Source organism: Triticum dicoccoides, chromosome 5B (genome assembly GCF_002162155.2).
Source record: "Triticum dicoccoides isolate Atlit2015 ecotype Zavitan chromosome 5B, WEW_v2.0, whole genome shotgun sequence".
Classification (NCBI taxonomy): domain Eukaryota; kingdom Viridiplantae; phylum Streptophyta; class Magnoliopsida; order Poales; family Poaceae; genus Triticum; species Triticum dicoccoides.
Genome location: NC_041389.1, coordinates 534,781,631 through 534,802,662, shown reverse-complemented (window position 1 = coordinate 534,802,662; position 21,032 = coordinate 534,781,631). Strand labels below are relative to the sequence as shown.

The 21,032-nt window shown below is 47.3% G+C and overlaps 1 pseudogene; it reads left to right on the top strand.

Annotated features, from left to right (window-relative positions):
* The window catches only part of LOC119309968, a 46,083-nt pseudogene extending 29,375 nt beyond the window's left edge, over window positions 1–16,708 (top strand).
* Window positions 16,709–21,032: the final 4,324 nt, after the last annotated feature.

Here is a 21,032-nt window from a genome sequence, read left to right as displayed (position 1 = left end):
GGTTATCAAGACCTTTTTCTGGCGCCGTTGCCGGGGAGTCATAGTGTGGGGTGAATATTCTCGTGTGTGCTTGTTTGCTTTATCACTAAGTAATTTTTATTTGTTGTTCTTAGTTGTTCTCTATCTTTAGTTATGGATATGGAACACGAAATACCAAAAAAATTAGGTGTACTTGCTACTCATAGAGATGGGGTAACTCCTAAAACCCTCGATTCTCATTATGTGAAAGATATTATGTACTACTTTGATAATCCTGAGAAAACCCCATTCAACTTTATAATGGGAGACACGTTGGATCAACGTGAATACTTTAGGGATTATCGCTCGACACAAAAAGGGAAACTATTATGGGATCAATTTATTATGTTGCGTTGGTATGCCTGAGATCTATGCTTGAGATATGATATTACTTGTTGCTCTAGGATTAAGGCTCCACACCTTCCCTTTTCATGCAAATTTAATGATAATGAAACCTTAGCTTCTTATGCTAATGGTATATATGATTACTATGATGTAGAACAAATAGAAGAATTTGTTGCTTTTAAGGCTGCTTATGAAATTGAATCTTTGTTTGAAAAGTATGAAGCTTTAGATGATGATGTTTATAGGCCTGAAAATCTTGCTATACTTAGATATTGCTATGAAAATTATGAATACAATTACTATATTAACGCATTTATTGAGAAAGTCTCCGCTGTCCAAGAAGAAACTAATATTTTGCAGGAAGCTATGGAAGAAGAAATTGATGAAACTGTGAGCTCATTGGATGAAAAAGATGATGAGGAGAGCGAATAACAAAAGGAGGAAGAGCGGATTGATCACCGTGCCCACCTTCTAATGAGAGTAACTCTTCAACTCATACATTGTCTAATCCCCATTCGTGCTTACCGAAGGATGATTGCTATGATGATTGTTATGTTCCTGTTGATTCTCTTGAAATATCCCTTTTTGTTGATGCTTGCTATGCTTGTGGCCAAGATGCCAATATGAATTATGCTTATGAAGATGAACTTGCTATAGTTCCTTATGTTAAACATGAAATTGTTGCTATTACACCCACACATGATAGTCCTATTATCTTTTTGAATTCTCCAAACTACACTATATCGGAGAAGTTTGTGCTTATTAAGGATTATATTGATGGGTTGTCTTTTACCGTTGCACATGATGATTTTGATGAATGTAATATGCATGTGCTTGCTGCTCCTACTTGCAATTATTATGAGAGAGGAACTACATCTGCGCCTCTTTATGTTTCCAACACGATAGACTTGCAAGAAACTGCTTATACTACGCATTGGGCTTTACTATGTGTGCATGAATTGTTCTTTTATGACATGCCGATGCGTAGGAAGAGAGTTAGACTTCGGTGTCTCTTGATATATGTTATTTTGTGCTCACTACTAAATTTCAAATCATTGTTAATTAAAATTGTCTTTGATATACCTTGGGATCCGGGTGGATTCATTACTTGAGTACTATATGCCTAGCTTAATGGCTTAAAAGAAAGCGCTGCCAGGGAGACAACCCGGAAGTTTTAGAGAGTCATTTATTTCTGTTGAGTGCTTTTATATAGTCTAAAAATAAATAAAGAGGGGAACCTAAAAACTTTTCAAAAAGGAAAGTGAAAGTGAGAAAGACAAGCATTGTTGAAGTGGGAGAGCTCCTTGAACTTTGTTCATGCTCACGGAAACTTTGTGAATCTTGATTACAGAAACTTTTCAACAAAAATAATTATCCCCTTGTACAATTCCATTGTATTATAAAATAATGTGCCAAGGTTTGCCTTTAGGATGTTTACAATGCTTGTTGGTTTGTACGGCGCAGGACAGAAACTTTGGCTGTAGTGCGCGATTTTACATTTTTAACTGGAACGTCAAACGGTTCTAATTCTTTTTGCACTGTCTTGCTATACAACTTGTTTATGTTTCCTAATTTTGGTAGAATTGTTGGGGTAACAGAAGTATGGTGGATGTTCAGATTGCTACAGACTATTATGTTTTTGACAGATTCTGTTTTTGATGCATAGTTTGCTTGTTTTGATGAATCTATCAATTTATATTAGTGGATTAAGCCATGGAAAAGTTATGTTACAGTAGACACAATGCAAAAACAAAATATGAATTGGTTTTCAACAGTACTTAGAGTGGTGATTTGCTTTATTATACTAACGGATCTTACCGAGTTTTCTGTTGAAGTTTTGTGTGGATGAAGTGTCTAATCGAGGATGTCTCGATATGAGGAAAAGGAAGAGAGGCAAGAGCTCAAGCTTGGGGATGCCTGAGGCACACCAAGTAAATATTCAAGGAGACTCAAGCGTCTAAGCTTGGGGATGCCCCGGAAGGCATCCCCTCTTTCTTCAACAAGTATCGGTATGTTTTCGGATTCGTTTCGTTCGTGCATTATGTGCAAGTCTTGGAGCGTCTTTTGCATTTAGTTTTCACTTTTTCTTTTATGCACCATGCTGGTATGAGATAGTCCTTGGTTGATTTATAGAATGCTCATTGCACTTCACTTAAATATTTTGATATGGCTTTATAGAATGCTTCATGTGCTTCACTTATATCATTTGAAGTTTGGATTGTCTGTTTCTCTTCACTTAGAAAACCGCCATTTGTAGAATGCTCTTTTGCTTAACTTATAATTGTTAGAGCGTGGGCATATCTTTTGTAGAAAGAATTAAACTCTCTTGCTTCACTTAGATCTATTTAGAGAGATGACAGGAATTGGTCGTTCACATGGTTAGTCATAAAATCCTACATAAACTTGTAGATCGCTGAATATGATATGTTTGATTCCTTGCAATAGTTTTGCGATATAAAGATGGTGATATTAGAGTCATGCTAGTGGATGGTTGTGGATTGTAGAGACACTTGTGCTGAGGTTTGCAAGTCCCGTAGCATGCACGTATGGTAACCGTTGTGTGACAAATTTTAAGCATGGGGTGTTTCTTTGATTGTCTTCCTTATGAGTGGCAGTCGGGGACGAGCGATGGTCTTTTCCTACCAATCTATCCACCTAAGGGCATGCGTAGTAGTACTTTGCTTCGAGGGCTAATAAACTTTTGCAATAAGTATATGAGTTCTTTATGACTAATGTGAGTCCATGGATTATACGCACTTTTACCTTTCCATCATTGCTAGCCTCTTCGGTACCGTGCATTGCCCTTTCTCACCTCGAGAGTTGGTGCAAACTTCGCCAGTGCATCCAAACCCCGTGATATGATACACTCTATCACACATAAGCCTCATTATATCTTCCTCAAAACAGCCACCATACCTACCTATCATGGCATTTTCATAGCCATTCCGAGATAATATTGCCATGCAACTTCCATCATCATCATATACATGACTTGAGCATTCATTGTCATATTGCTTTGCATGATCGTAAGATAGCTAGCATGATGTTATCATGGCTTGTCTGTTTTTTTTATGTCATTGCTACGCTAGATCATTGCACATCCCGGTACACCGCCGGAAGCATTCATATAGAGTCATATCTTTGTTCGAGATATCGAGTTGTAATATTGAGTTGTAAGTAAATAAAAGTGTGATGATCATCATTATTAGAGCATTGCCCTAGTGTGGAAAGGATGAAGGAGACTATGATTCCCCCACAAGTCGGGATGAGACTCCGGACTTTATGAAAAATAAAAGAGGCCAAAGAAGCCCAAACAAAAAAAGAGGCCAAAGAAGCCCACCAAAAAGAAAGAAAAAAATAAAAAAAATGAAAAATAAAAAGAAAAAATGAGAGAAAAAGAGAGAAGGGGCAATGTTACTATGCTTTTACCACACTTGTGCTTTAGAGTAGCACCATGTTCTTCATAGAGAGAGTCTCCTATGCTTTCACTTTCATATACTAGTGGGAATTTTTCATTATAGAACTTGGCTTGTATATTCCAATGATGGGCTTCCTCAAAATGCCCTAGGTCTTCATGAGCAAGCAAGTTGGATGCACACCCACTTAGTTTATTTTGTTGAGCTTTCATATATTTATAGCTCTAGTGCATCCGTTGCATGGCAATCCCTACTCACTCACATTGATATCTATTGATGGGCATCTCCATAGCCCGTTGATACGCCTAGTTGATGTGAGACTATCTTCTCCCTTTTTGTCCTCACAACCACTACCACCATAGTGCTATGTCCATGGCTTGCGCTCATGTATTGCGTAAGAGTTAAAAAAGCTGAAGCACGTTAAAAAGTATGAACCAATTGCTCGGCTCGTCATCGGGGTTGTGCATGATGGGAGCATTTTGTGTGACGAAGATGGAGCATAGCCAGACTATATGATTTTGTAGGGATGAGCTTTCTTTGGCTATGTTATTTCGATAAGACATAATTGCTTGGTTGGTATGCTTGAAGTATTATTGTTTTTATGTCAAATGATGGACTATTGTCTTGAATCACTCGCGTCTTAATATTCATGCCATGATTAAACATATGATCAAGATTATGATAGGTAGCATTCCACATCAAAAATTATAGTTTTTATCATTTAGCTACTCGAGGACGAGCAGGAATTAAGTTTGGGGATGCTGATACATCTCCGTCGTATCTATAATTTTTGATTGTTCCATGCCAATATTATTCAACGTTCATATACTTTTGGCAACTTTTTATATTATTTTTGGGACTAACATATTGATCCAGTGCCCAGTGCCACTTCCTGTCTGTTGCATGTTTAATGTTTCGCAGAAAACCCATATCAAACGGAATCCAAACGGGATAAAAACGGCGGAGAATTATTTTGGAATATTTGGGATTTTCCGGAGGAAGAATCAACGCGAAACGGTGTCTGGGGTGGCCACGAGACAGGGGGGCGCACCCTTCCCCCCTGGGCGCGCCCTGGACTCTCGTGGGCTACCCGTAAGGCGGTTGACGCTCTTATTTTGCCGCAAGAAAGCTAATTTTACGAGAAAAATCTGGGCGAAAGATTCACCCCAATCGGAGTTACGGATCTCCAGATATAAAAGAAACGGTGAAGGGGAAGGATTAGAGAACGCAGAAACAGAGAGATAGATCCAATCTCGGAGGGGCTCTCGCCCCTCCCAAGCCATGGGAGCCAAGGACCAGAGGGGAAACCCTTCTCCCATCTAGGGAGGAGGTCAAGGAAGAAGAAGAAGAAGGGGGCCTCTCTCCCCCTTGCTTCCGGTGGCGCCGGAGCGCTGCCGGGGGCCATCCTCATCACCGCGATCTTCACCAACACTTCCGCCATCTTCACCAATATCTCCATCGCCTCCCCCCATCTATATCCAGCGGTCCACTCTCCCGCAACCCGCTGTACCCTCTACTTGAACATGGTGTTTTATGCTTCATATTATTATCCAATGATGTGTTGCCATCCTATGATGTCTGAGTAGATTTTCGATGTCCTACCGGTGATTGATGAATTGCTATGATTAGTTTAATTTGCTTGTGGTTATGTTGCTGTCCTATTGTGCCCTCCGTGTTGCGCAAGCGTGAGGGATTCCCGCTGTAGGGTGTTGCAATACGTTCATGATTCGCTTATAGTGGGTTGCTTGAGTGACAGAAGTATAAATCCGAGTAAGGGGATTGTTGCGTATGGGAAAAAAGGGGACTTGATGCTTTAATGTTATGGTTGGGTTTTACCTTAATGAATCTTTAATAGTTGCGGACGCTTGCTAGAGTTTCAATCATAAGTGCATATGATCCAAGAAGAGAAAGTATGTCAGCTTATGCCTCTCCCACATAAAACTTGCTATCGGTCTAGTAACGTAGTCAATTGCTTAGGGGCAATTTCACCACTCCTACCACCACTTTTCCACACTCGCTATATTTACTTTATTGCATCTTTATCTAAACAGGCCCTACTTTTTATTTACGCGTTCTTTATTATCTTGCAAACCTATCCTATCACACCTACAAAGTACTTCTAGTTTCATACTTGTTCTAGGTAAAGCGAACACTAAGCGTGCATAGAGTCGTATCAGTGGCCGATAGGACTTGAGAGAGTATTTGTTCTACCTTTAGCTCCTCGTTGGGTTGGACACTCTTACTTATCGAAAGAGGCTACAACTATCCCGTATACTTGCGGGTTATCAGCGCCGATGCGCTCGGGCCACCCGTCACCAACAGGGGTGCCGGACGTCGACGTAGTCCGCTCCCACCCGACCTCTTCTTCGATCTGGTTGCTCCCCGATCGATCTAGTCATTCCGGTCGCTGGCGGCTCTGTCGCCGGTCAGAGTTTGCCGGTTGGTCATCATTCACAGTCATGATGGATCTTTGGGGCATCTTGTTCCCCGGGCGGCTGCCCGGGAGGTGGGAGCCACGATGCTTGTGGGCTGAGCTCGCGGCTCAGGTGCGGGCGGCTAGTGGCCATCGCCGCGTGGGCGGTGTGGTGGCTGCCATCTCGATGTTCTCGTCGGAGGTGGAGTTCGCGTGTCGGGGTGAAAACCCTGTCTGTTTTGGCCAGACCGACGGAGACGGCGCGTGTGGGTGTCGCCATCTTCCTGAAGCCTCAGTTGTGGTTGCTCCCTCCCTTCATTGTGCTCCGGATGAAAATCTGATCTTTTGATTGGGCGGTGGCGGCGCTGTTGTGTCGTGTCCTTTCCGAAGGCACCGTCTTGGAGCGCTCGGTTTCGTCGAGCCTCAACTTCACCTCTTCGCAATATCTTCATCGGAAGGGCGCCGGCTGCTCTGTAGTGATGCTTAATGTCTTCTCCTGTAGTCTACTTCGAGTCGTGCGGCATGTTGTTGTTGTAGCCCTTTAGCACCTATGTATCTGTCCTTGGGTGTGTGTGAGTGTGGGGTGGGGTGTTGTGCTTGTATCGGTTTCAGATGTCGGTTGGTTGTTGCTTTATATATAAAGCGGGACGAAAACCTTTTTTGGCAAGATAAGATCCACCAAATCCGGCATGTTGCGCTGCTGGGCAACGTTGCCGAACACCTGAGCGTTTCTCTGTTTCCAGAGGTGCCAGCAGATTAAGATGACCAAAGAATCGAACCCCTGGCGGTCCCTACTACCGAACCTGGCCCTAGCTCCCAGCCACTAGTGCGCCAAAGTGTCAGATTCAGTCGGGCAATCAATGTTGATTTGCAAGTCAGATAGGCATCGATGCCAAGTTTCCCTGGAACTAACACACTGGATCAGAACGCTTTTCGCTTCGCCTATCGTCACGTCGTCAGCCTTTCGCTCGAGAAGATGCCTCTCGAGCTGTGGAACCGTAGGGGGGTGGCGGCGAGTGTCACTGGCTTCGCCAGCCTCTTCCGCCTTGAGCACGCCTGCCTCCACGACAGCGAGTTCTCAAGCATCTTCGTCCTCGTCAAGGTGGAGGCCCTGCATCACATCCCCCATCATATCACCTTGCACCGCGTCGACGGCGACGACATCTATGCCGATGTCATCATCAATGAAATCTGGGACGTTGCTCGCTCCCTTGGTGCCCCCACGGTCACGCCGCGCCCACCCGACAGGCTTGATAGGGTAGAAGCTGCACCCCGCCCCCCTGCTCCTCCATCCCCTCGGCGTGGACATGGGCATGGGTCATCTTAAGCCCGTGGTCATGGGGGTGGTCAGGAGGGCATGGCGGACTGCGCCTTCCGCGCTTTCCTGCACCCAGAGACGGCATCGCCAACCGACTTTCTGGCCATGCTCAAGTTGGCGGCAAAACCTAAGCTCATCAGAGGTTCTGCTTTCTCCTTGCCGTCTGAAGCCCAGATCTTGCATGAAGATGAGCTCCGGCTATGCCTCCATTCCTCGCTATGGGCGGCGGAGGTGCGAACGCCACGGGTTTCCGTATCCTTCGATGTCGATGAACTGTGCTTCACGTTCAAGCTTGAGCTCAACAACAGCAGGGTGGCTTCGGGCATGATCCCAGTTCGCCTGCTATCTATGGATGATGGTTTCTTCCCATGCTTCGACTACACCAAGGAGGTGCTTGCGCGGGAAAGCTGTCGTTCTCTCTTCTTCAGCTTCCTGCCCAAAATGCTGGCCGGCGGGCCGTGCCCTCGCACGCTTCCTTTGCCGCCCTCTGTTGAATGCAGGCACCCGCCTAAGGCGAACGTCTCGACTGGGCTGCTTCCTGCCGTTGGGCCAGCGCTTTCTTTTTTCGGAGAGGTTCTTCCTGTCGAGGCATAGTTCCCTGCGCAGCAGCACTACCGGGCCCACCAGATCCTGGTGGCCCGGCTCATCTGCTCTAGGCCTTTTCATCGCATCCCACAACCTGAGCCTGGGGTCCTGCTGTGCGGTCAACCCTCGCCAGTCGTCTCCACCGATCTGCAGCACGGTGCGTGCGCGGCGCTCCCCCCTCAAGTTGCCACCGTCTTCTGCAGCTGTCGCGAGCCTCCTTGCGAGCCTGGGGCTGGTGACCTCCTGGCCAGAGATGTGTTGCACCTCTTCCCCGCCCCTTCTGCGGGGAATGAATCTGTGGCTGCGGCCCCCCGCCCCCTCCTGTGGCTTTTGACCTCAATGTGTCAGCCCAGATCTAGTCTCTGGAGGCGGTCGAGCAGGAGGGGGGGCATGAGGAGGGAATGGAGTCTAGCCTCGACCAAACGATGGAGGAGGAGGCGCCGCCGCCAGTGTTAACTGCATCCCCGAGGCGCAGCCTGCGCATTAGCCGCACCTATGATGGTATGCGCGTGGGTTCCGTCGAGCGGGCGGCCAAGCGGAAGGCGGTTGCTGCTGGCTCTGACTAGTTCGGAGCCGTCGCGCCATTCTGCTGCTCTCTCCCGCCGCCGCAAGAAGAAGTCCAAGACCGCGGCCGTGGCCGGCCTTCTCGAGCTGCCATTGCTGAGCACCCCATCGCCGCTGACCAGGGGCAAGCTGAGGAAGATTGCCCAGTGTTGCGACCTCAACGCCAGTGCCATCCTGGATCAAGCCGCCTCTCACGTCGTGTCTGTTTTGTCGGGCGACGCCTCTGCATCCGCTGGTGATGCTCCTGGCTCCCCTGCATGTGTCTTCAGCTCTTTCAATGGTTAGGTCCGGCGTCTTTCTTATGAGTCTCTGGGCAGGGTTGCCCGTAGCTGTGTCGGTCGCTTCTCTGTACCCTGCTTTGCTGGTTGGCCGGGGTCTGTCATGCTTCAAAGATTGTAGTTTGTCATGTGTCGTCTGTCTTGAGTTTGTACGCTGCTGCTTTAGTTTGTTTGCCTTAGTGCCTAGCACTGTTTGTTCCAACATGAGCATGTTGCATTTCGGCTCTGCTTACTTTGTTCTGGGCTGTGTGTTCTTTACTACACTATGAAGATCCTGAACTGGAACGTTCGTGGACTCGGCGAGGACGATAAGTGCTCGTTGGTCCGTGACACTATAACTTCCTGCTGCCCTAGTGTTGTTTGTCTACAGGAAACAAAGCTGCCGTCCGTCTCCCCTCACAAGCTGCGAGCGTTTCTGCCATCTCATCTCAAGGACCATGCCGTCAGCCCCTCCGATGGTGCTGCCGGGGGGATTTTGGTTGCATGGGATCCCACTGTGCTTTGGGGACAAGTGGTGGCTCTGCACAAATTCCATGTCACTCTGAAGATGGATTCTGCTGCAGACAATACTGAGTTTCTTCTCAGAGCCGTTTATGCGCCCTGTCTGAATCAAGAACGACCGAGCTTCTTTGACGCTGTCAGTAGTGTCGCTTGCACGTCTGACTTGCCATGGGTGATGCTGGGTGACTTCAACATGTACAGATTTGCTCATGAGAAATCCCGGGGTCAGATCAACTGGCATTTGATGGAAGTGTTTAACTCATGGATTCGAAGTCATGACATGGATGACGTTCAGATTGACAACAGGCTCTTCACTTGGTCCAACAAGAGGGATCAGCCTACTCTTGTTCGTCTTGATCGAGTCCTCGTCAATGCAGCTTGGAATCTAAGCTTTCTGCAGTCAACTGCCTCCTGCATTCCAACCACAACGTCTGATCATGCTCCTGTGCTTTTGTCCTTCTCCACAAGCACGCCCAAAAGCAAGTTATTCCGCATGGAAAATCATTGGCTGCTCTTGGATGAACCCAGAAACATCATCTCTGAAGCTTGGTCTCGAGGAACTCATGAGATCTGTTCTGCTGCATCTTGATCAGCTTCAAAATGAGACGTGTGCGTGCCGCTTTGCGGCGCTGGTGCCGTTCAAAGCCCAGCCTGCGGGTTCTCTTGGATAACAATAAGCACGTTGTTGATTATTTAAATGCTGTTGAGGAGCTCAGGTCACTTTCTGCTGTTGAAACTGTGCTCAGGGTGTTTGCTACTGCTAAGGCCGAACAACTGATCCTTTGGCAGACTGCAGCTTGGCGTCGCAGGGCCAAGGTTCGTTGGTGTGTTTCAGGGGATGAAAACAGTCAGTTTTTTCATGCTGCGGCTAACTGTCAGGCTCGTCGAAACAAGATCAAGGTGCTGGTTCAGGATGGTGTGGAATTTTTGCAGACCAACCAAAAGCTGTAGTTGGCCACCGACTATTTTAAAGCTATCTTGGGACAGCCCGCGTCCTCGTTGGACACTGTGGACCTTCCTTCTCTCTATGCCCCGCTTGACCTTTCTGAGCTCACAGCAGATTTCTCGTGGGCAGAGGTGGTGCAGGCCATCAACTGCTCGCCAAGTAACAGAAGCCCGGGCCCTGATGGTTTCACTAATGAGTTTTACAAGGCTTTCAAACTGCTTATAAAGGATGATTTGCTCCGGTTCTTTGCTGCTTTTCATAAGAACAAAGTGGATCTCTCGGGCATCAATTCTGCTTTTATTACCCTGCTCCCTAAAAAAGATACGCCTCTGGAGATGCGAGATTTCGGTGCCTATTTCTCTTGTGCATAGTGTGCCAAAGTTGGCCTCTAAAGTCCTGACTAATCGGCTCAAGGTTTGGATTCCACAGTTGGTTCACTCACTACAATCTGGGTTCCTGAAGGGCCGTTCCATAGTCGAGAACTTTGCTTTGGCTACTGAAATGGTCCAGTATGCGCACAAAAGAAAGCTGCCGGTCATTGCCCTGAAGCTGGACTTTCATAAAGCCTTCGACAGTGTCAGTTGGTGTTGCTTACGCAAGATTTTTGATGCCAGAGGTTTTCCGACAGTGTGGATCAATTGGATACACACCCTCTTGACTTCTGGCAGCTCCAGAGTGCTTCTCAATGGTGAGCTGGGGGACCCCATTCAGGCAAAAAAAGGCTTTCGGCAAGGGGATTCTTTATCACCGTATTTATTCATTCTTGTTGCCGATGTGCTCCAAAGGATGCTCTGTCAGTTGTTTCAAAATGGCTCGTTGGTGCATCCCCTTGGCTCAGACTGCTTTTTCCCGGTCCTACAATATGCAGACGACACGCTACTACTCTTCCATGGCAGCATTCAGCAAGCAGAGCTAATTAAGTCTGCTCTCACGGCATTCTCCGCTTTCTCTGGGCTCACTATAAACTTCCACAAAAGCACCCTCGTGCTAGTCTCAGTGGATGCAACTACAGCTTCTCCTATTGCTCAGCTCCTCGGGTGCCCGGTTTCTTCTTTCCCATGTACATATTTGGGCCTACCCCTCTCCTTGCACAAGATAACACATGGTATGTTGCTGCCAGTTATCCATAAGGTTGATCGTCGCCTCTCCGGTTGGCTGGCTACCTTCTTATCCTTGGGAGGGCGGCTGACTCTCATTAATTCGGTGCTTGCGGGTATTCCGAGTTATTTCATGTCTTGCTTTGCCTGGCCTATGGAATCTCTTGGCAAGTTGGAAGGTCTGCTGCGTGCTTTCTTCTGGCAAGGCAAAAATACAGTTAAGGGAGGGCAATGCTTAGTTGCTTGGGACACGGTCTCTCTACCTCGTCTCAATGGCGGCCTGGGTGTACGACAGCTCCACGCCCACAATAAGGCTATGATGTGCAAGTTTGTTTCCAAGGTTTTGCAAGGCTCTGACATACCATGTTATGAATGGTTCGCCAAGCATTACTGCCAGGCTGCTATCCCTCAAAGCACTCGCAGCAGAGACACGGCTATCTGGAAAGGGTTCAAGGATCTTGTTCCTTTGGTTATCAATTCTTCTCGATGCGTTCTAGGCACTGGCACTCTGGTATCTTTCTGGCAGGATCACTGGCTGGACGAGGGTCGACTTTGCCTGCTGTACCCTACTCTGTTCTCCTTTGCGTCTAACCCAGCTTGCTCCGTGAGCTCTCAGTACGCCAACGGCTCTTGGACTGTTAAGCTGCACCCGAACCTTTCCCAAACAGCTTTGGCTGAGCTGCTGGCCTTGCGGGACCAGTTATCCGGTGTTGCACCCAATCTGCTCCAGGATGACACAAGGTTCCCTTCCTTGGGTTCTAGCAAGATTAGTACACGATATTTCTACAGTCTGCTCACTTTCAGGGGTGTGTTGGCCATCTTCGAGCACTGGGTTTGGGACTCCCTGGTCCCTTTAAAACATAGGATCTTCCTCTGGCTTGCTTTCAAAGGTCGTCTCAATACCAGAGATAATATGGTCAAAAAAGGCTGGTCTGTGGTGGCCCCGTTTGCTCATTGTGATGCCTGTCCTGTGGTGGAATCAGCTGATCATATACTACTCCGATGTGCCCCGGCTTCCTTTCTTTGGGGTAAGCTGCAACTGGACTCTTTGGCTACCTCTGCCTCTGATATTCTAGCGTTTGTTGATCAAGCACAACACCAGCTCAGTTTTAAACGCAGATGGAATGTTGCTTTTGCTGCATGTGCTCTCACCCTATGGCAATGCCAGAAATGACAGGGTTTTCAACTCCAAGGTTTGGACTGCGAGCTATACTAGTTTTTATGCTGCAAGTTTGTTGCACCTCTGGAGTAACAGAGCCTCTAACCAGGCAGCAAAGGATGACATTCAATTATGGTGCCAGAAGCTCAATACTTAGTACGCTTTTGATATGATGTAATCTGCTTTCTTCCTTGCCCTCTTGCCCTCTTATCTTCTCAATCCTGTCTCTCTGCTTGTGCCGTGCACCTGGGTGCAATGGCCAAGTTTTCTTTTGTATCAGCTACTTCATCAGACTTTGCCTGCTTTGAAATATAAGGTCGGCAGTCAGCCACCTTCCTTGTTTCAAAAAAACAATGTGTTCAATCTTGTCCTTGTCCTGTGAGCAGACATAGCAGCTAGCAGGATGGTCTTGGATTGCATCTGGAGGTGTTGGGTGCCGCTTAAATGTAAAATCTTCGTCTGGCTAGCAGTGCAAGACAGGCTCTGGACTACGGACAGGAGGGCTAGACCCGAGAGGAGGTCCACGGCCAACTGAAGACATCCGGCTTTGGAGCTCGCCAAACGTTGTTGTATTGTAGCTGTTCTGGCACGGTAGGAAGAGGTCCGATGTCTGCAAACCAGCGATAGTTGCACCGTTCTGGAGTTTATGTGATTCGGCAGTACTTTGTTGTAGATCAATGGCGCGAGGTCTCCTGAACTGAAGCTCTATTGATCCATCTATCCTTCGAGAAGAGAACCCTCGACCATCCCCGACCTGAATCTTGACTAGTGATCTGAAAACCCCTTGAGCTAATTCATGCAACATCAAGCTTAGACCCTGCCAGGGACGATTAGGGTGTGTGCGACTAATCCATTCCCATCTGACCCTCAAGGCTACGGCCTGAAGTTGCAAGTTCTTAATGCCCAGCCCTCAATAGCAAACCGGAGTGCACACTCCGTTCCATGCCACAAGGCAACAGGCCGCCGTGGATCTCATCTGAACCAGCCGAGAAAATTGCCCGCAGACTCTTGTTGATCGCCTCAAAAACCCACGCCGGCACATCGTCAATTGGTGATGAACAGGGCGCGCCGAACACACAGTTTTCACCAGCACCAGCCTACCCGAGCGCTCAAGAAAACCTTTCTGCCAGGCCGGCATGATAGCCGTGACTGAGTCCAGCAATGGTTGCCATTGAGCTTTGGTTAAAGGCCTTAATGCCAGCTACAAGCCCAAGTGTCTAATGGGGAAAACTCCGATCTTGCAGCCAAGAATGTTACGGATTTTGATCTTGGTTTCGTCAGCGCCTATGATGGGCACCGCAGTGGTCTTGTTGTGGTTGATTTTTTTTTTTGCGAAAATTGTTGCAGTTGATCTGTAGTTCGGAAGCAGCACCAAACCAGTGAGGGGCCTCGTGAATGAAACTGAAAAATCGAGCTCCATTGGCTTGACAAAGAGAACCACATAATCAGCAAAAATGGATGTCCGTTGCAGATCGGAGACACCCGGGAGTCTACTGAGCACACCCAAGTCTGCTGCCTTTGCAAGAAGCATGGTCAGAATGTCCATAACTATGAGGAGGAGCAGTGGCGAAATGGGATCCCCTTGACGAACTACTTTGGCATGAAAGAATTTAGGTCCCGGGGTACCGTTGACGATAACTTTTGTGCTGGCCGAGGATAGGAGAAATTGGATCCAGACCATCCAGCGCTGACTGAAACATTTCGCACGCAATACTTCAAACAGAAAAGGCCATGACAAGGAGTCAAATGCTCTAGCAATATCGAGTTTCAGAAGCACCGCAGAAATCTTCCTCGCGTTAAGGTTTTTTTTTTTTGCGTGTGTCGCGTTAAGGTTTCTGGCCACTTGCCTAACAAGAGAAAATTATCATGAAGACATCTTCCTTTGATGAATGCTGATTGGTTGGAGTAAACAATGTCCTCCATCCTTGCCTAACAAGAGAAAATTATCATGAAGACACGTTGTTTATCCTTTGAGCCACAAAGAACTGGTACTCCAACCCTAGCCGCCCCTCCTCCTCACACCCCCCCTCCTCCCTTCCTCGCCGTCGCCTGAGGCAGCCGCCGGGCAAGCCCGGGGCGCCAAGGATGGTAGCGGCGGGGCCTCGGTTGCACTGGCGGAGCTAGGTTAAATCTTTTGTGGGGGCCAGACAGAAAATATGGATGTTTTGGGGGGGGGGGGCAAAAGTCTATATTTTTCCTAATCTTTCCTTCCATTTTTTATTCTTTCACATATTTTACTCAGGCTGAGGGGCCATGGCCCCTGCAGCACACAACATAGCTCCGGCGCTGCTCGGTTGCCCTGCTTCTGCGTGTGGAACTCCGGATCTGGAGCGGCGGCTCCATTGGCAAGGCACGGACGACTAGCAGCCGTGCGGGCGGTGGATCCGGTGTCCCAGTCACGGGGGCGGCGGGATCCAGTGGTCGTTGGCGGCCAGCGGTGGCTTCTGCGGCGGTCGGTGCGCGCGATCTGGCGCCTCCCCTCCTCCCCTGCTCGGCGTGCGGGCCAGCCTGGTCGGGCCGCGCTTCCTCTTGGTCGGCGGTTCTGTACAGGAGGTGCTGCTGGTGGCGGAGATCTAGTTCGGGCGAAATCCCTGGCCGGCCATGACCGGCCGCGCCAACGGCGACGCCTGAGGGCGTCGTTCCCTTCCTTGGAGGCGTCGGTATGGACTGATCTCCTCACTTCACCTTCCCCTAGGTCTCCCGGGCGAAAGCCCTAACTTTGTTGGGCGGCGACGGCGGCGCTCACGGCGCCGTTCCCTTCTTAAAAGCGCCGCTTTGGGAACCTTGGGGTTGGGTGGGGCTTGTGGGTGGTGGGCGACGGCGGTGGTGCGGCCCTATCCTAGCATGGATTTACGTCCGTTGCTTGGAGATGGACTCGCGTAGGTGGAGGTTGTCGGCTGGTGTTGTGGTGTCGTCAATGGCGGAGGAACTGCCAAGGCTCGCGTATAGGTGGAGGTCATCGTTTGGCGTCGTGGTGGCGTCGATGGCGGAGGACCTGCCAAGGTTGTCACCTCAATCTGCTCTGAAGATGGACTAGTGGAAGATGGAGGCGACGACACATGTGAGTGCGTCGGACCGGTTTGAGCCTCGGACCCAGAGGTCGGGTCCTCCGACTTTAGATGTTAGGCTTAGGTGACAGGTCTAGGTATGTGGCCCAGCTTGCACCTCTTCATCAGTTGGATAGGATTAGCGGCAGATGTTGCCAAGATGGCGGATTCAGGCATATTGTTGTTATACTTTGTAAGGTTCTCGAGAATAATCAATAAAATGGCCGCATGCATCTCCCAGATGCAGAAGCCGGGGGTCATCCTCCTTTTCTAAAACAAAAAAAAATCATTGGCCTTAGCCGGTTTGCCAAGATCTTCGCAAACAGCTTGGAGAAACTTTGTGGGAGGCTGATGGTGCAAGCTTCACATTTTGCTTCAGACAGCTCCTCCCGCTGCACCAGCAAGTCAGTTCAGCAGCAAACATGGGCTCCAGGGACAGCAGCAGCTTCAGAAACCCAGCAACACACACGATGGCTCTTCATGCAAGGTCATAAGCTTCAACTGCAGTCCATCTCCTGAAACTGGAAGGTCCCACCATCTTGCCATTCCAAACACAGCCATCACAGAAGCCCATGCACATTGCAGCGCCACTCTTACATGCAGTTTGGGCAGCCTGAGCAGCAGATCACGTGATTTATGGCTGATTCTTCTGCAGATGTAAACGCCGACATGAGTTGCAGGAACCAAGAGTCATCCACAACGAAGCATGGCAGTACTTACAGTACCAACAAGCTCCAGGGAGACCGAATTTCCCATTCGATTTAGGAGCAAACTCTTCAGATGACTGGAATTGTAACATGCCATGGGAATCCTTTCTTAGGCCCTGTTTGTTTGGGCTTTTGCTTCTGCTTTTGCAGCTTTTCCACTTTTGCCAATAAGCCATAAAAGCTCCTAAATAGGTGCTTTTGGAGCTTTTTTGACTGTTGATGAATCATATTGGAAAAGCTGCAAAAGGAGAAGTAAAAGTCCAAACAAACAAGGCCTTAGCCCAACAGTCCATGCTGAGATGCCACATTACTAGATACCTTGCCGTACATAGAATCAGAGGTGTGCGCCACCTTCATCTGTTAGCATTTCTGTCAGCAAAGATAGACAGCAGCTATTGTTTGTTCAGTTTTCTGTTAGATGCACTGTACATAGCGAGTTATATATACCCTTGTTAATAACAGAGCTAACAAAGAGAAGAATTGGTCCAAAAGTTAGGTACTTTTACATTTGGACCATCTATTGAAGATGCTCTAATCATATACAAACTTAAAAATGAATGTACTGTAGCAGCATATGTTCAGGTTGAGGGTACTAAATATATCAAGGGGCATGTGTTTTTACTTTCTACATATGATTAATGATTAGATATATGATTAGACGTGCATTGCACATGCACACTTACTAGTGTTAGGAAATTAGAAATATTGGCGTGGGGAGGCTCACCACGTAACGCGCGTAAACGGTTCGCTCTAACCCCCAGTCTAGCGAACGATCCGATCCCACTAACCCCTCTCTTCCTCCCCTCCATTCGCCCCACTAACCGCATTCGCTCATTCCTTCTCTTCCCCCTCTCGCTCTCCGCCCTTTAGCTTTGTCTTCGCCGACGATTCAAGCACGTTCAACCGCCGACATTGGGCTAGGGCTCAAAGTATGCTACTCCGCCTGCGCACGATAGTGTTGTCAGGGTAGGGCTTCCAAGCTATTGAAGTCGTCACGATGGGGAGGGCCGTAGTGCTCGTCGGATTGAGTGCGGCGGCGGTGGCGAGCGTCGTGGCCACAGCCGCAAGAGGGCCATGGGCATTGGCCGTTTTTTTTTTTGCCTTTTTAGTGTTGTGAAGAATTTGTTCTTCTGTGTGCAATTTTTAAAGCTGAATTTGTGTCAGTGAGGGCGAATGCCAAATTAGCTATTTGAGACATATTGATCCCAGCAGTTCTAGGGTCGTTGTTTTAGCTCATTTTGTTCTCTTGTTTGTCATTTTACCCCATCCTTTGCCACGTTTCCTTCTCTGCATAGCAGAGACTGGCCAATGGTCCAGTTTGTGTGTGACAGAGATTATTGCCATGCTCTGCAAATTTGATTGATCTAGAGTTACCATGATCAGACGTGGCTGATTGGGATTTTCCTGTGGTCCACCGATATTGTTCCTGTACATTTTGCCATGCCATGTTGTGTGTGCTCGAGGAACTTACCATGCTGTCCTGGTATTGTCATTACAGATTATGCCCTGGACTATATGTCTATTTTAGAGATTTGCCATGCTATATTTTTTCCTTTTGTTAATGCATATTGTCAAGGTCTCATGTGTTGTGTTGTTGGTGAATTTACCCCCTTTTTGCCGTGCTCTCATTATATCGTTACTTTAATTTTTCCATGGAATAATATGGCTGTGACATAGGTTTTCCAATGCTCTCCCATATGGTGGTGCAATGTAGATTTGCCATGGCTTCTTTATGTTTGTGAGGGTGATTTTCGGCGTGCTTTCATTAGTACCTAGTTTTATATTTTTGCCATCGAGCATTTGTGTGCACTACATATTTTTGGCATGCACTATTTTAATTTAATCACCTGTTAACGCAGAATTGCCATCGTCCAGTTATGTGTGTTCGCACAGTTTCCATTATATGATTGTGGTTACAGAATTGTTTTATGTGTTGGAGACCTTTTGCCATCAACTAATTTGTGTTAATCTTTCATGTGCAAATTTCATTTAAAGATGATTAGGAATGGCTCAGCTGACGATGATGACGATTTCATGGATATGAGAGGGGAGAGTGTCGCAATTGGCAGTCGGCCTTGAAAGAAGGCATTGATGCTTTTCACTCCCAATGTTGATGCTACTTTTTACCTACCTAGTTGTTTCATGGCAATTTTGTTGTTGGTGTTTTTGTATACACCATGGCAATTTTTAGCCTTCATTTGCACAACCCATATGCTATTGTTTTTGCCATGTCATCCTATGATATATGTGATAACTGCACCTATTTAGCCACATCATGACATTTTCAATTTACTAACACCTGGCAACTTGGTCTAACGACTGGCGACAAATTGACCATTACTATCCTACCTTTTTCGGTTTTCTTCTTTCCTTTTCTTTTTCTTCCATTTTGGTCTTTTCTTCAGTTTTCTTCAATTTTTCCTTTCTATTTGTTGTTTCTTTTCCCCTTGTTTTCTTTGTTGCTTTCTTGGTTTTTTGTTTCTTTCTTCATTTTCACCGATTTTCTTTTTTTTTTCTTTTTCAACACATGCCTACATTTTTTGTATGCATTAGGACCATTTTTTACACACCTTTAACATTTTTAAAATACATGATTAAACAAATTTCTAATATATGTATTGATGTCTATTTTTTCATACACATTATACATTTTTTCTTACACATGTAAAATAGTTTTTTAATAAATGTTTCATATTTTCCAAATACATGTTTAACATTTGTTCAAAAATGTCTTTTGAACATTTCATCAAATACATGTTTTTCATTTTTTTAAATACACATTGGAATGTTTTTAATGATAAAAGCATTTTTTGTGAGCTATGCAAACTTTTTTTTTGCATTGTACAATGATTTTTAGTGCGATGAATACACTTTTGAAACTTGTGAATATTTAAAAAAATGTAACACACATTCTTTTAATGAACAAATCATATTTTTTAATTAAACAAATGTTTTTTACATTGTATAACCATTTTTTTAAATGTCACATACATTGTTTCATGGACATTGTACATATTTCATATACATCAGAAAATATTTCTGTACATGTTGAACATTTTTCGACATCAGCATGATGATGTGACACGGTTACTAGGCCGACCCAATACATGCACCCTGCAGGCGAGCCATGGTAGGGCTCGCAGCACGCGGAACTAGCCACGCCCCAGCTAGGCAAACCCTTGCCCCTACACCCACAGCCCGGCTACGCCGCCGGGCATACTCCAACGCGTGCGCCTCCCTCCTCATCGTCCCAGATTGACGTTACTCGTCTTCGGCGCCATCCATGACTAGTACGTCGATCGTGGTAGCGCGACGGCGGGAGATCTGGAATGTATAGGAGGCTATGATAGAGGAAGGGCCGATTTGGCAGTGTTCGGGCAAAGCATCCACGGGAACATGAGGATGTGGGGTAGTGTGTGACGCCCGGATAATTAGGCTACAGTAATCCCACGTTAACGATGCCACATCACTACAATTACTGTTGTTAATCTCGCGTTAGTTCAAAACCGATTCAAATTCAAATTTAAACTAAAGCCAAACACTAAAAGTTTTCAATCATTAAAACTAAAATGTTCTAAATGTGAAAATAAATGCAAAGGCTTATTGGCAAAGGAATCAACTTTTTATAAAATATTTAAATGCCCTTATTTAAATAAAACTGCAGCTTGGACAAATAAATAAATGCCTTCTTCAATTAATAAATTATTAATTAAGTTATTAATTGCCCAAAACTATTGGGGCAGTGGCATATTTATTAAAACTAAATTAGGTACAACTTTGGTATTTTACAAAACTATAATAAAAAAAACTAAAAGAAAACAGAAAAGAAATATAAACAATAGGTAAAAAGGGAAAATAGAGAAGTGGCACACTACGCTTAGGCCTGCTGGCCACAGTGCGGCCCAGCTCACCTAAGCCACCATCGTCCTCCTCCTGTTCACCGCGCCTCGTGGACGACCCGAGCGCGTCCATGGCCGGGATTGCCACGCGCCAGCCATCCTCCGGTCCCCTGGTGGATAAGAGCACCCTGGCACCCCTCCCCCGAAACCCTAGGACCCCACTTCCCCTTCCCTTGCGCGCTCTCTCCCTCGCTCTCCCATCTCGCCCCAAGCCCGCCGCCAAGATCCGTCGTAGGCGCGGCCACCGTGCTCCCCGCGCCTCGCCGGCGAGTCCAACAGCTCTGCCTGCTTCCTCAACTCCCTCTCCGACCAAGGGTTTGAGCTCGGCGCCACCATAGCCCCGGGGATCGAGTTCTTCCTCGCCTACGGTCGCCGGCGCTCCTCCGCCAATTGCCGACGCCCTGCTGCTCCTACGCACTCACCGGGCCTACGTGAGCCTCCTCGGTGAGCACTGCGTCTTCCCCTCCGTTTTCCCCTTGCCGCGTAGCCTCTAGCCACGGCACCCGCCATGGCTGAGCCCACCGCCGCCGTTAGCTTCACCGCCGCACACGCTGCTACTGCCGCTTGCGTTCGAGCCCACAGACGTGCTCCTGGAGCTGCCAGGAGTCCAACGCACGCACGCCCGCAGCCCCTAGTGCCCCTAGCTTCGGTTACGCTTTCGCCCGCACGCGGCTGCCGCTCAGCTCGACGCCGGCGACATCTCCGGCCACACCGGGACGAACCGCTGCCACCACTAGAT